At 40.6% G+C, this 12,589-nt stretch overlaps 1 pseudogene; it reads left to right on the top strand.

Moving 5' to 3' along the window:
- The first annotated feature begins 815 nt into the window (after positions 1–815).
- On the top strand, positions 816–7,613 carry LOC132397547 (uncharacterized; annotated as a pseudogene).
- The last annotated feature ends 4,976 nt before the right edge of the window (positions 7,614–12,589 follow it).

Raw genomic sequence — 12,589 nt, 5'->3', positions numbered from 1 at the left:
ATTTTATTTTGAAGTCTGAATTAGGATTAAGCATAACTAAAGGGCTATCTTCCACATATCTTCTTCATGGAACCATGATGTAGCCATTCCAGAAACATGGTTGAAAGAGGGACAGGAATAGGGCTTAATGCCACAGGATTTTGATGTTTTAGAGAAGATGAAGAGTGAGGTAAATGAGGAGGGAAGTTGCATGTCTGATCAGGGACAATATCACAGCTGTGCTCAGAGGGAACAAAATGGAAAGCTTGTTCACTGGGCATATATGGGGACATCTCAAAAACAGGAAGGAAGTAATCACTGATGGGATTGTACTACAGACCTCGAGAGCCACCGGGACATTGAGGAACAGATATGCAAGCAGATTAAGGAAAGGTATAAATACAACAGGGTGGTTGTCATGGGTGTCTTCAAATTTCCTAATGTAAACTGCGACCTTCTTAGTGCAAATGGTTTAGATGGGGCAGAGTTTCTTGAGTGCATCCAGGAGGGTTTCTTAAATCAATATGTGGATAGTCCCAACAAGAGGAGAGGCTGTGCTGGATCTGGTGTTGGGTAGTGAGCCTGGCCAGGTGACCGACCTTTCTGTGGATGAGCAGTTAGGGATCAGTGAGAACAGTTCCTTAAATTTTAAGGTAGCTATAGAGGAGGATAAGTATTGACTGCACCAGAGAGTATTAAACTAGAGCAGGGCAAATTACAAGAGCATTAGTCAGGAACTAGGGAGAGTTAACTGGGAACAGCTGTTTTGGGTAAATCCACATCTGACATGTACAGAATATAGGACAGATGTGTTCCAATCAGGAGGAAGAACAAGGATGGTAAGGTAAGAGAACCTTGGATGTTGAGGGAGGTGACAATTTTAATCAAGAAGGAAAAAGTAAAGTATGTAAAGCTTAGGAAGCTAGAATCAAACAGAGCTCGTGAGGATTGTAATGAAGCCAGAAAAGAACTTGAGGGAATTGGAAAGCCAGGAGGGGCCATGAAAAGCCCTTGGTCAGTAGGATTAAAAAGAATCCAAAGGTCTTCTATACATACATCAGCAACAAGAGGATAATCAGGGGGAGGGTGAGACCACTCAAGGTTAAAGGGAGGAACATTGGCTTCAACGTGAAGGATGTGGGTGAGGTCCTTGGTGAATACTTTACATCACTATTTACCAAGGAGAAGGACATGGAGAACAGGGAGATCAGTGCCCAGGGTGCTAGGGCATTTCAAAGTAAAGGAAGTAGTGTTGAGTATTTTAAAGAGCATTCAGGTGGATCTTGGAATCCAAGTTCATAGCTTCCTGAGATTGGCTACACAGGTTGATAGGGTGGTTAAGAAGGCATATATGGTATGCCTGCCTTTATTAGTTGAGACATTGAGTTTAAAAATCAGGAAGTGATATTGTTGCAGCTTTATAAAGCTCTGGTTTGGCTGCATCTGGAGTATTGCATAAAGTTCTGGTCACCCCATTATAGGAAGGGTGTCAAGGCTTTGGAGAGGGAGTAGAAGTGGTTTATTAGGAAGCTGCCTGGATTAGAGAGCATGTGCTGTAATGAGGTCGGACAAAGTTTGGTTGTTTTCTCTGGAGTGGTGAAGATTGAGGGGAGATTTAATTATGGTTTATAAGATTATGAGAGGCATCAATTGAGTAAACATTTTCCTAGTGTTGAAATATCCAATACCAGAGGGCATGCATTTCAGGCGAGAAGGAGTAATTTTAAAGGTGATGTGAGGGCCACATTTTTTTTTACACAGAGAGTAATGTGTGTCTGGAATGAGCTGCCTGGAGAGGTGGTAGAGGTAGATACATTAGGGACTTCTAAGAGACGTTTAGATAGGCACATGAATGTGACAAAAATGTAAGGATATGGACAATGTGTAGGCATAACGTTGAGATAACATAACATGAGAGAGTTAGATAGAGCTCTTATAGATAGCGGGGTCAAGGAATAATGGTGAGAAGGCAGGAACGGGGTACTGATTGTGTATGATCAGTCATGATCACAGTGAATGGCGGTGCTGGCTAGAAGGGCTGAATGGCCTACTCCTGCACCTACTGTCTATTGTCTATAAGGAATTAATAAACTCTTATGCTTCCAGCCGGGTACAGGTATCAATCCCTAAAGGAGTTTGTCAATGAAACATTGGTTATAATTGATATTTGTACTTGGCTGGAAGCCCAAGAAGAGTTTATTCATCATATATGCTGGGAAAGCACTAGATCCTTTTTCGCATAAGAGATTAGTTTAGCTGGTCATTTGATCACAAATCCATTTGGTTCGGCACAAGTTTCGGTCAAAAGACCTGTTCCTGTGCTCTACTGTTCTATATTCTAATTAAAACCAACTGAGATAAAAATGTGTATAAACTGAGGGATTTATTAAAATATTACAATGAAACAAAGCATCTCCTGTTTCGAGAGCAGTAGCTTTTACAAGGAACAGTAACTTTTACAATGGAACTTTGCAGTTAGCCATTACATTTGAGTTTATTTTGGAGAAAGGGAACGAATATTGAATATTGTTTAAATGACAGTAAAATGTCAAATTCATTTGTTTGTTGGTGAATAGCAACACAGTCCAAAATGAAAAAGGAAATTAATAGTACTGCTGAGCAAAACTTCCACAAGCAACACTTAGAGAATCTGTCTTTTTCCAAACTTCCCATTTATATAACATATACTGGCTAACTTCATGGCTGCTATCAAACTCTAAAATTAATAGCTTATTTGAGCCTTTTGCAAATTAATGTAACACTAATACACTGGGTCCTGTTCCAAGCTCAAGAATGTCATTTCAAAGTCTTCAATTCTGTAAGTAGTAGGTAGAAGTTCTACCTCGGAGTATTCAGGGAAATTGGTGATTTAAAATGAATATTCTAAGCAGGGTGACAGAGTAGACACAGAGTTGATCTTTCTCCCAGCTTGGGGAATTTAGAACCAGGGATCACGGTCTCAAAATAACAGATCAGCCATTCAGGACAGAGATAAAAATAATTATTTTCACCAAAAGGTTCAGTCAATTGCTGAGTATATTGAAGGCAGTAATTAATATCTTTTTAACATTAAGAGAACTGAAGGATATAAGGACACTGCAGGAAAATAGTACTGACCTGAAAGATTTACCATAATCTTACTAAATAGCACTCAGCATGAGAGACCAGCACCCGTGCGGTTTCTGGGTCTTTCAAAGAATAGAACGGCTGTCCCCTGCCATGCATGCCATAAAAGGCGACTAAGGAGGGTTGGGCATAGGGTTAGCAGCCCTATCCTGTAAAAATAATTATTGCTACAGAAACATCAGCAGCATCAAAACCAAGCCAGCCAGTCTTGGGAGAGGTAGGGCCTCTTTTGGAGAGTCATATGATGTGGAGAAACGAAAGCCAAAAGGAAGCTCCTTCACCGAAATACCTGCTGTCAACCAAGAAGATTCCAGAATTGGCATCTGGAATGTGAGGACCATGTATGAAGCTGGGAAAACCCTGCAAGTTGCAAAGGGATTTCGGAACAATACATTAGATATTTTGGGACTCTGTGAAACTAGATGGACAAATTCAGGGCAAGTACAACTCACTTCAGGGGAAACTATCATCTATTCAGGACACATGGCAGATAATGCACCACACACTGAGGGAGTAGGATTAATATTATTAAAACAAGCAAAGGGATCACTTTTGGCTTGGGAACCATCAGGATCATGTCTGCAACCTTCTGCATGAGTAATAGGAGAATAAATCCAAACATTGTGTTGGCCTATGCCCCTACAAATGACAAGGGCACCATTGTCAAAGAAGATTTCTACAACAGACAGCAAGTACTCCTGGAGAAGCTGAAAAGAAGAGACATCACATTCCTCATGGGAGATTTCAATGCTATAATTGGAAGTGACAACGCAGGATTTAAAGAAATAATGGGGCAGCATGGACTTGGAGGCAAAAATAAAAATGGAGAGCTATTTGTAGACTTTTGTGCAGTCAACGAAATGGTAATCTGTGGCAGCATATTCCCCCACAAGGCAACATGGATTTCACCAGATCATCGAACAGAAAACCAGACCGACCAAATCTATATCGGTAAGAAGTTCAGAAGATCCATGCAGGACATCAGAGTCCTTTGAGGTGTGGACGTGGCATCAGATCATCATCTTGTTATTGTTGAGCTTCAGCTCAAACTTAAAAGGAACTATGCTGCAACAAGCAAAACGAAAAGCTAGGCAACATAATTTCTGAAGGACCAGGGGAAAAGACAACAGTTCAATTTAGAATTGAAGAACAGATTTCAAGCCTTGGAGAACTTAAATGAAGAAACAAGTGTGCAGGGGATCTGGGAACAAGCCAAAGATGTCTGGATCAGCATATGTGAAGAAGTTCTAGGTAAAAAAGACTGCCAACACAAACCATGGATTTCTGCTGAAGCACTCAGAAAAATAGCACTTAACAAAAGCAAAACAAGAGCATCCAAGACTGTTGCACAGATAAACTCCACAGAAGCAAATAAGGAAGTGAAAGCAAACATCAAAATGGACAAAAGAAACTTTATTGAAGACCTAGCAAAAGCAGAGCAGGAAGCATCAAAAGGGACCATGAAAGGACTGTTCGACATAACCAAGAAACTCTCTGGCAAATTTCGACCAGTGGAAAGACCAAATAAGGATAAAGAGCAAACACGAGGAAATCTGCAGATGCTGGAAATTCAAACAACAACTCACACAAAATGCTGGTGGAACACAGCAGGCCAGGCAGCATCTATAGGGAGAAGCGCTGTCGACGTTTCGGGCTGAGACCCTTCGTCAGGACTAACCGAAAGGAAAGATAGTAAGAGATTTGAAAGTAGTGGGAGGAGGGGGAAATGCAAAATGATAGGAAAAGACCGGAGGGGGTGGGATGAAGCTAAGAGCTGGAAAGGTGATTGGCGAAAGTGATACAGAGCTGGAGAAGGGAAAGGGTCATGGGACGGGAGGCCTCAGGAGAAAGAAAGGAGGTGGAGGGAGCACCATAGGGAGATGGAGAACAGGCAAACAACTAAATATGTCAGAGATGGGGTAAGAAGGGGAGGAGGGGCATTAACGGAAGTTAGAGAAGTCAATGTTCATGCCATCAGGTTGGAGGCTACCCAGCCGGTATATAAGGTGTTGTTCCTCCAACCTGAGTTTGGATTCATTTGGACAGTAGAGGAGGCCATGGATAGACATATCAGAATGGGAATGGAATTAAAATGTGTGGCCACTGGGAGATCCTGCTTTTTCTGGTGGACCGAGCGTAGGTGTTCAGCGAAACGGTCTCCCAGTCTGCGTCGGGTCTCACCAATATATAAAAGGCCACACCGGGAGCACCGGACGCAGTATACCGCACCAGCCGACTCACAGGTGAAGTGTCTCCTCACCTGGAAGGACTGTCTGGGGCCCTGAATGGTGGTGAGGGAGGAAGTGTAAGGGCAGGTGTAGCACTTGTTCTGTTTACAAGGAATAAGTGCCAGGAGGGAGATCGGTGGGAAGGAATGGGAGGGACGAGTGGACAAGGGAGTCACGTAGGGAGCGATCCCTGTGGAAAGTAGAAAGAGGGGGGGAGGCAAAAATGTGTTTGGTAGTGGGAACCCGTTGGAGGTGGCGGAAGTTACGGAGAATTATATGTTGGATCTGGAGACTGGTGGGGTGGTAAGTGAGGACAAGGGGAACCCTATCCTGAGTGGAGTGGCGGGTGGATGGGGAGAGGGCAGATGTGTGGGAAATGGGAGAGATGTGTTTGAGAGCAGAGTTGATGGTGGACGGAGGGAAGCCCCTTTGTTTAAGAAAGGAAGACATCTCCTTCGCCCTGGAATGATAAGCCTCATCCTGGGAGCAGATGCGGCGGAGACGGAGGAATTGTGAGAAGGGGATAGTCTTTTTGCAAGAGACAGGGTGGGAAGAGGAATAGTCCAGGTAGCTGTGAGAGACTGTAGGCTCATAGCAGATATCAGTAGATAGGCCGTCTCCAGAGATGGAGACAGAAAGATCAAGAGAGGGGAGGGAGGTGTCAGAAATGGACCAGTTCTGTCAGGAGTTGAGGACCAGACCCAAAGATGGGCTGAACACTTTGAATAGCTTCTAAACAGACCATCACCACCAGAACCACCTGTCTTCCCACAAGCAGAGAACAATCTAGAGATAGACTGTGGCACTCCTACCAAAGAGGAGATCGGAATGACAATCAAGCTCCTGAAGGATGGTAAAGCTGCAGGACCTGATGGTATACCTCCAGAGGCGCTCGAGCAGTATAGACATATCTACTGAAATGATGCACTACATCATAAAAAGGGTCTGGGAAGCAGAAGTACCCAAAAACTGGAGAATAGAATATCTAGTTAAAATCCCTAAGGAAGGAGATCTCCAGGAATGCAAAAACTACAGAGGGATAATGTTGCTTTCAGTGCCAGGTAAAGTTTTGAGTACAATTATTTTAGAGAGATTGAAAAATGCAGTGGATGAACAAGCAGGATTTCGACAAAACAGGTCTTGGACTGATCAGATTGCAACTCTGAGGATCATCACTGAACAATCGTTGGAATGGAACACATCTCTGTACATTAATTTTGTAGATTATGAAAAAGCATTTGACAGCTTGGACAGAGAGACATTGTGGAAACTAATGAGGCACTTTGGGATTCCAGAGAAGTTAACTAACTTGGTAAAGAAGATCGATGAAGATATGGAATGCAGAGTAATCCATGTAGGTCAATTGTCAGATACTTTCAAGGTCAACACCAGGGTATGACAGAGATGCTTACTGTCCCTTTTTCTCTTCCTGCTAGCGGTGGACTGGATTATGAAGCAAACAGCAGATGGCAAGAAGAATGGAATTCAGTGGACATTGTTCAGACAGCTGGATGATCTTGACTTTGCCGATGATTCGTCACTACTGTCACACAGCCATGCTCAGATGCAAGAGAAAACAGATTTTCAAGACTCCACATCGCAGAAAATAGGGCTACACATCCATGTAGGGAAAACAAAGTTACTAAAAGTAAATGCAGGAAACAACACAGTTACCCTGAGAAATGCTACTCTAGAAGTTGAGTCATTTGTCTATCTGGGAAGCATTGTCAACAAGAAAGGAGGTACTGACGACAATGTAAAGACCAGGATTCAAAAAGCCAGAGGAGTCTTTATAATACTATGTCCAGTTTGGATGGCAAAATAACTAAGGTTAAGCACCAAAATGAGAATCTTTAACTCAAATGTCAAATCTGTCCTCCTTTATGGCTCTGAAACTTGGAGACTGACATCAGAAGTAACCAGAAAAACCCAGACTTTCATCAACAAATGCCTACGTTAGATTTTGGGGCTAAGATGGACAGACTATGTGAACAATACAGAATTATGGCAAAGGACCAACCAGACACCAATTGAGGCAGAGGTCAAGAGAAGGAAGTGGTGTTGGATAGGCCACATGCTGAGGAAGCCCCCAAACAGTATCACCAAACATGGAATCCTCAGGGCAAGGAAAATTGAGGTAGGGCTAAGTCCACATGGAGGAGGGAAGTATTAACCGATGCCAGGAGAGTGGGAATGACATGGTCACAGCTGGAGAGGCATGCATAAGACAGGTTGATCTGGAAAGATGTTGTTGATGTCCAATGCTCACCTGTGAGTTGAAAGGCAGAAGAGGAAGAAGAAGAATGAGAGGCCAGACAGCATGGACTCCTATTTCTGTGTTTTTAAATGCCATTTGTTTTGGCATCCTGGTAGTTCTGGTACTTCATTAAATATTCTGGGAAATAGATAGTATAGAGCCAATTTGTATTTTCCTCATTTCATTTTGTAATCTCAGCCATTATTGGCTGCTTCCTTTTTATGTTGTTTCTGGAATTGTTTAAATTATCCCCGGCTAACAATAAGTTATTAACATTTTATTTCCCTGGTTTGACTAATGTTTTTATTGCCAAGTAGCTGCCGTGTTTGCTATAAAATATCAAGTAATAATATTTTGTTAAATTATTATATACTTCACGTATTTCAGTATATAAGTTGCAGGTGTTCATTTCACTCCTGATATGATGTATTATCTGGGGTTGGAGGAGCGGGGAAATACTATTGATAAAGTGGCTCAATAGGTGAAAGTACCTCTTGGGAGTATAAGTATTGATATGTGAAATGCATCTTATTTGTTCCTGTTAACAAACTTCTTTTGATAACAGATGTACTTATACCTTAACTTTAAGAAGAAAAGGTCTTCTTTCTTGGATGGAAAGAATGATAGTTTTTCTTCTGAAGATGCTGAAATTAATCTAGCACTAATCACATTTATTCAACAACAGAAATAACACATCAGCATTAATATGTATTGTTCTTAGACTGGTATAGTTAATGGAAAAACTGTATTTCTGTTATACCACATACATCGTTTGTGCATCAAAAGAAACCTGGAGTTCTAAATTCAAAGATGACAGACTAAGATTTTAGTTATTGCACATTTTTATAAAAGCAACTTATTCTATCATCTGGATCACCTTTTGCATGTCACAGTATATACCTGGGAATCAATACTCTATGACGGGAATGGTAATTTTTACTGCTCGGCAAGAGTTATAAAATAAGGTCAATAGCTTTGTGCCCCATTAACATCAGTTGATGTAGCGTGATCCTTTTTAAATGCAGGTGACAAAATATTCACTTGTTTCAACTGATGAGATCCATTTTAAAACAGATTTGATACAAGATCCCATTTGGCTTAATGGATTGGAACTAGTCAGAATTTATAATTTATGGGTAAAAAGGAGCTCTATAAGCATTTCAGTCTTTTCATGGGAATGTTAATGTCAAAGACATAAACAGCTTCACTGAATGTGCCTCCTGGTATAATTGAGTACATCCGTAGGCAAGTAATTTTGCTGCTTAACTGGTTGAAAATTGTGTGCTTATAATAGGTCACCCAGCAGCGCAAGAGGATAAATTCCAGGGATAATTGGTGCTGCTCAAACTCCTTGTGATGGAAGATGTAAGGCACTAATTGTGATATACTGAGTCTCCAGTGAAATGAAGGTAGGGAGGCAAAGATGAACATAATATGATGATTAAGACACTGAAAACACATTCTAGAAACTGAAAAAAAAAGGTCAATTAGCAGGAAGTTGTCATAAAGTGGGCATTGAGAGCAGACCCAAATGCAAGACACAGACACTGAAGTCCTAGGGACAGGACTAGGTGTGTCAAGAAAGCAGGGAAGTGGGGAAGAAATGACTCTGGACAGGACACAGGCCCTGGAGGAGACTAGGATACAGGGCCTGGGCTAGGACTAGACCAGGGAAGTGGGACCTGGACTAGGAACTAGGGACTTGGAAACTGGACAAGGACTCTGAGCCAGAGATTGGACAGGGACCCGGAACCTGGGTCTTGACTCGGGCTCGGACTCCAGGTCTAGGAGAGGACAAGACGTGGCAAGGCAACAGGACTGGACGTGGGGGCAGGACGTGGGACTCCAGGGCTGGATGAGGGCATGAAGCTCAGACTCAGACTTGGGAGACTGGAACACAGAGCCTTGGTCTTGGGAGACAGGAATGCGGAACACAGAGCTGGGACCCCTCCTTGGGAACAGGATGTAGGGCCAGGACTCATACATTGAACGGTTGAAGGCTTCAGCCAAGGACTACAGCAAAAAGAAGGGAAGAGAACAGTCCAGCCTCAGGCTAATGGCAAAGATGACCTGGCTTACCCAACAGAGGCAAGGACAGGAAGGGATAAATCCAACCACAGGGTAATGGCAAAGACAGCCTGACTTACCCCACAGAGGCAAGGACGAGATACTGACAAGACAAACCAGCCCCCACACTTGACCCCAGGGCCACTTATATTCTCAGCCCCAAGACGAGCATCAGGTGCCTATGATTTAGCCCAACTGAAACAAGAGACAGCCGGAAGACCCGGAGTCTGGAGACCACGGACCGGACTGTGAACTGGAACACGGACTTCACGGACCAGAGCATGACAGAAGTTGCTATTAACACTTCCTCTACCTCTGTTTTCCAGCCCCTCACAATACCAGCAATATCTGGCACAAGGAGAAACTTAAAGGATTGTCACATTTGGTTAAGCAGGATATAAAAGCATAGCAGGTTTGAAGAAACATGTTCAGGTAAACAAAGTCCTTTCCTTGACAAGAATGGGTCAAACAGACATGAAGGAAATTCATCTCCATCAGACTTATAGCTTTGCCATAAAAATATTGAGCAGTGCATTAAGACATATGAGAACTAAGGTGATCCCAACTTTTCAAGAATATAAATAATCTTGATGAATTTAACTATTAATTACATGCCACAGTGTTAAAACAAGCGATCATAATTGTGCAAAATATTCATTTGACTTGGTTTAATGCTTTTTCAATTCATCTGAAACAAATGCTGAATTTGTATAATTGCATAACTCTAGGTGTTTTAAGAATATTCTTTACTTGAAGGGAAAGTTGGCCTTCAATTGTAATAGGCTTTTTTTTCTGACAGATCTTCAGATGTTATTTTTAAAGGACTGGTATTAACGGACAGGGAAAGTGAGAAACACTTGCTTTCTTCCCTAGAGTTAGAAAGAAGTTGCACCCTTACAGCTACCACCCCAAAAAACAAAAACTTTCAGTTAAGGTCAAAGTTGTGTAAAATTCACTTTCTCATTTCATTTTTAGAATCTTTTTATTGATATATAAATCTTCAACAGCTATAAAATGATACAAAACTTCAACAGATTAATATGTATACGATTAATAAAGCTGAAGAAAAAATACTTACCTTAAAATATAAATATGGAATTTTTTTAAATATATAGGAAAAAGAAGGGAAAAAAATAACCCCACCGAACTAGGAAAAAAAACCCCATTAGGAATCAACCCCCAGGAGCAATATATTTGACCATCATCTAAATATACAAAAAAAAGTCATCAACCGCCATTTCATATTTATAAAAAAAATAAGATTGGAAGGATGCCATATAACTTAATTCAAATTAAATGATAGTATTTGGCAAAAGAACCCCATCTTCTCTCAAAATCAAATCGAGGATCAAAAGTTCTGCTTCTAATTTTTTCCAAGCTAAGACAAAACATCACTTGAGAAAACCATTCAATTAATGTAGGGGAAGAAATATCTTTCCATTTTAATAAAATAGCCCTTCTTGCCAGTAGTGTAACAAATGCAATTACATGTTGATCTGAAAATGAGATACCCTGAATATGATGGGGAACTATTCCAAATAGGACAGTCAATCTATTAGATTGTAAATTAATTTTCAAAGCTTTTATCGAGCTTCTTATTTCAAAACTTTTCATTTAAACCTTCAACAACTGACCCCATTTTTCTTCTATGAAAAAATAAAGAAATTCATTCTTTTACAAATTTATTCTGTGATGGACAATTGATGACTTTTGAGGAGTTAATTAACAAACATTCTCTCACTGATACACATTTTTTGCAATATTTTCAGGTTAGACATTTTTTACAACAATATTTACCTAAGTTTCCATATTTACAAGAATCTGATTTGTTGGATACCATTTTGAAATTGAATCCCTCGTGAAAGGTTCCATTAGTAGAATTTATAATTTATTTTTGTTACAAAAAAGGGAACCTATCACTAAAGTTTAAACGAGATTGGCAGAGAGAACTTAACATGACCCTTGTTAATGAAGATTGGCTTCGAGTTTTGAAAACCGTAAATTCTTCTTCTGTGTGTGCCAACCATTGTTTGATTCAATTTAAAATTGTACACCGTTATTACTTAACAAAGGAGAGACTATCTAAAATATTTCCCAGTATAGATAACTATTGCGATAGATGTAAAACTGAAGTAGCTAACTTGTCACACATATTCTGGCCACGTTCTTCATTAAAATCGTTCTGGAAATCTTTATTTTCTACAATCTCTAAAGCTTTGAAAATTAATTTACAACCTAAAATTCACTTTCTACTTGAACGTAAAATAGCCATTAGGTTGACAATACATTCTGATTTCACTGAGATCATTGATACTATAATGCTTGTATTCCTCTTGTGATTAATACTCACACAACCTCATATTAAACTAAAGTGCTCCATACTAGTACTGGACATACTAGTTGGAAGGTTAAATGGTCATTGTAGATTGTCCCTTGATTAGGCTAGAGTTGCTGGTGGGGCGGCTCAAAGAGTCAGAAAAGGCCGTTACGCACTATTATCTTAATAAAATTTTAAAAAGCAACATAACAGAAATAGTCAGAAAATTATGTTTCAATAGAATTAAAATATACTGAATTGTTACAACATAGAAATTAATCGTCCGGCACCAGCAGTTATATGATGTTTGTGCACTGGTTTGTGAATAAGGAAGTATTTGACATTTTATGCAGTTCTGCTGGAGTTGTCAAAGCAAACTCACACTTCAGTGGATCATGAATTACAGTCATTGTAATCTTTATCCATTTAAGAGATGTGGATTTTGCAAGCCTAATGAAGTATAACCACCGTCATGCCGCATTTTTAATTGCGTCGATATGTTGGTTCCGGGTTTAATCTTCAGAGATATTGACACACAGGAACTTGAAATTGCTCACTCTTTCCACTTTTGATCCCTCTATGAGGACCGGCATGTGTTCCTTCGCTTTACCCTGT

This window comes from Hypanus sabinus, chromosome 7, assembly GCF_030144855.1.
Source record: "Hypanus sabinus isolate sHypSab1 chromosome 7, sHypSab1.hap1, whole genome shotgun sequence".
NCBI lineage: Eukaryota > Metazoa > Chordata > Chondrichthyes > Myliobatiformes > Dasyatidae > Hypanus > Hypanus sabinus.
The sequence above is the reverse complement of the archived record's forward strand: the minus strand, read 5'-3'. Positions and strand labels throughout refer to the sequence as shown.